The sequence below is a fragment of the Xenia sp. Carnegie-2017 genome, unplaced genomic scaffold, assembly GCF_021976095.1.
Source record: "Xenia sp. Carnegie-2017 unplaced genomic scaffold, XeniaSp_v1 HiC_scaffold_24, whole genome shotgun sequence".
NCBI classification, from domain to species: domain Eukaryota; kingdom Metazoa; phylum Cnidaria; class Anthozoa; order Malacalcyonacea; family Xeniidae; genus Xenia; species Xenia sp. Carnegie-2017.
Window position 1 is genome coordinate 3,665,843 of NW_025813487.1, and position 3,878 is coordinate 3,669,720.

Here is a 3,878-nt window from a genome sequence, read left to right on the forward strand (position 1 = left end):
TCCTTGGAATTTGACTAATTTCAATGTTATTATGTACTCTACATGAGGTTCTTATTTATGTATTTTTATTTTTATAACAATTGTTTTTAGTCAGTGATGTATACTTAGTTATATAACTAAAATGTTCTACATAGACGTCATTAATGTGTTTTAATACTGTTTTTTGAAGAATCTCCTGACTCACTCTTCATCTTCATTCGTTATTCAAATGTGTTTATGTAACAAAACTTACATGGATAAAAGTTGATTTTTCAATAATGTATGAATTATGATTACCATTTTTAACTGATATGTATGTAGTCTCGTTTTTCATATTAATTTTTTTATCTTTTGTTAGGTACGTAACATGTAAAGAACTAAAGCAAGCATAATTTTGTCCACACGATCGTCGTATATGAAGTCTTATTTCTAAAACAAAGGTAATTTTACGTAAGTTAACCGAAATTTTGTATTTACATTTCTAACTTAACAATATTTATACTGAAGCATTGCGTAGTATGAAGTATGACTATAAACAAATGAATGTTTATTTCCATTCCAAATGAAAATTGTTTGAATGAATCTATAAGTGACTTTTAAATCTATATTTAATACAACGACAGAAAAGTAGGTTTCATTTTTTGTTTCAAGTTATTACTATAAAAATTGCGGCTCTTACAGGAAGGAAAGTTTTAATAATAAATAATTCTGAGACAGTGATGCGCTTGACATTCACAGAAGCCATGTCATAATGTGACATTTTTTAAATATAATTACACTTAAGTAAACAGTACAATGTACAAATGTAAAGGAAAGATAGGTTCCAGGGGTCAAAATGAACTCATGATAACGTATATATTTCATCATCTATCATTGTTTTTCAATATAATTACACTTTATTAAACAATACAATGTATAAGTGTAAAGTAAAGATTATGTTCAAGTGATCAAAATGAACACCAGATAACGTACATATTTCATCATCATTCATTTTTCACGTAATTTATTCATAGATGAACTTTGATTAGCATGTACACTGAGAAACTGAAATCAAGATACTTGTTTTGTTTTTCAACGTGTCTAACTGTTTTAGTTACTTGAATTAAATCGTGTAATAACACAAAGTCGAGAAAATTTCACTGACTCTCAGGCCAGGCCCGCCGTGAGGTGACAGGCAAGGGGCATTTAGCCTTGAGCTAGTAATATAATAGGGGCCGGCGCCTCCACATTTGGACACATGGAAATTGCAAAATGAAAGTTTATAGAAAAAGTAATGAATGATTTGTGTACTATTTGTACTTTTCTTACGTTGTCTCATCATGCAGAAGACATTCATCAATTGCTAACTTTTTAGAAATTCTCGTAGCATCTCAAACGGAATCACGCTTTAAGTGTTATCAATATGAGCAGGCATGTGGCATACTGTATTATAACAATAATATAATTTATCACTAGTTAGTTTTTGTGGGTAGCCGCTGTGCATGCGCGGCTAACCACTATGCCATACTTAAAAAGTGTCTGAGTGAGGCAGTGAGGCAGACAGTGTTTGTTCGTCGTGATATCCTCGGCTGTGTCATCGGTGATAGTCGCAAATGCGAATGATCACGAATAGAATTATTTTAAGTAATGTCAATATTTACGTTATTTTCATAATTTCGTAAAAGCACTATTGCTAATGCATATTTAATACAAACGACAAGTTTTTTGAAAATAGACATGTTTCGACATCTCATGATGCCATCTTCAGTATGAGTGAATTACATATATGTTATTCAGTTATTCTTATTCTTATTCTTATTCTTACTCTAAAGAAGAAGTAAAGAATAACTGAAGAATAAGTTATTCTTATTCTTCAGTTAATCTTCAGTATGGGTGAATAACATATATGTTATTCTTCAATTACCTATGATTTAGAGCGTATAATTCGCACTTTGTTTTAGTGACTACAGTCAAAGCCGTGCAGCTGAAAATATCATTCATTTATACGCTTTACTGGTGATTACAGACGTCAAATATATCCTATGGTGGACTACTGCAGTTTAGCGGACTCCTTTGACGCCGGCACAAACCCTACCCTATAATCACAAGCAAAAACGAGCCTGCGGTTACAAGCGCTTCCGGCGTCCGCTAAACTGCAGTGTAGCAAAAATTTAAATTGGAACAGAATCGTCGGAAATATAGTCCCATCAAAATGTTAATAAGCAAATATTCATACAACACAGCAAACCAGTTCGATATATCCTGTTAAAAGAATGACGTTTCTCTTAACCACACGATTGTTAGACAAATAAGATATATTATTTATTAACTAGGAGTTACTATCGCAAGGTATATGCTGCCTCTCGCGCCGAGTAGGAGAAAATATTATCATTTTAAGTGTTTTTTCATTATATCAAGACTACTATTTTAATGCCTTGATGTAAGATCAATTACTGGGTCATGTCACTAGGCAGTGAACACAATTTTTATCGAGAGAAAGAATTGAAGCACACAAGTCTTTATAAATGACTTGTAGTACTATTTTTAATTTATCCTTTTAACTATTGTGAACATTTTGTACATTTTAAATTACACCTTTTTTCACAAACTCATTCCTCATTTCTAGAATAAAAAATAGTTTCGCCACCTAATAAATTAAAGATTGAGGAAAATGGATCTTGTTGTGCTCATTTTGTACATTGCAAATTGATTCTTTTTGCACAAACTCGTTCTTCATTTCTAGCTTGAAAAATGGCTTCACCACCTCAAAAACTGAAGTTTGAAGCAAACGGATCTCGTTTAAGTAAACTTTTTGATAAATAAAGGAACACAAACCTTAAAACAACATTGCAAATAATTATAAATCTTCAATCATCAAACTTAAAAGATAAACTTAATGATCCTTCTACAAAGAGTAAATTGACACCACTAAAATTCAAAGTCATCAGCAAAGAGCAATGGACCCTTCTTTACCCGTCAACTGGCTCACCTGACATTGAAAACTTTGACATCACATTATTGACTGTCTTATTGCGTAACATATGTGGTCTAACAACGCCACATGGTGGATGGAATAATCTTCCTTCCTCTTCAGATACTTCAACCTCAGCAAACATTGCAAGAATAAAGTTTTATCGAAACAAAGTGTATGGTCACGTAACCAAAACTAGTTTAGATGATAGTGACTTTGAGTACTTGTGGCAGGAAATTTCAAAAGCATTGGTTGGTCTGGGTATTCAACAATCTGAAATAGATGATTAAAGGAAGCTCGTCCAAGTCCTGATGCAGCTTTTGCAAATTATATTGAAATATTGAAAAACTGGTGTACTGTTAATAAGAAAACAAAGAGCATGAAGATATGAAAAATGACGCAGAGGAAAGAAAGAACTCATCAACAAAAGTCGGATGTAGCCGATCATGCTTTAGTGTCAACAAAGCTCGATGTAGCCTGAAATTACACATGAGATGTCAACAAAAGCTGATGTAGCTGAAATTACACAAGTGATGCAGCAATGATGTTGTTGAGTAAAAGACACAAGCCGCAAACAAAACATGCCTAGATCTCAAGAAACTTGGAAAGTGCAATTTTAATGGTCTTATATAAAAGATCTCAAAAAGAAATACCTTGAAGGCACTAGACAATGGTTATTTGAAAATTTGACATTTGGTTTAACGATAGAAGTAAGTTGTTTAATGTCATGGATTTTGATTGCCGGTCCTTCATGTTGGTAAAAGTGTGTTTGCTGCTGAGGTGTCGACGATATTCTGAAAGAAGAAACTTGTTTCGCTTCTCATTTCTGCAGAGATATAATAGATCAGATTATAGAATCCTCGAATTTTGATAGAATCATTGGCTAGTAGCATATGTGATACAATATCAGATTTTAAATCTAAGCTGAATGAAAATTACAGAGAAACCA

The 3,878-nt window shown here is 32.5% G+C and overlaps 1 long non-coding RNA gene across 1 annotated transcript; it reads left to right on the forward strand.

The window, feature by feature from the left end:
- Positions 1-383: 383 nt before the first annotated feature.
- Positions 384-3,215, forward strand: LOC124451375. Its single transcript, XR_006950431.1, has 2 exons — positions 384-419; positions 2,702-3,215. It is a non-coding gene; the product is annotated as an uncharacterized LOC124451375 (long non-coding RNA).
- The last annotated feature ends 663 nt before the right edge of the window (positions 3,216-3,878 follow it).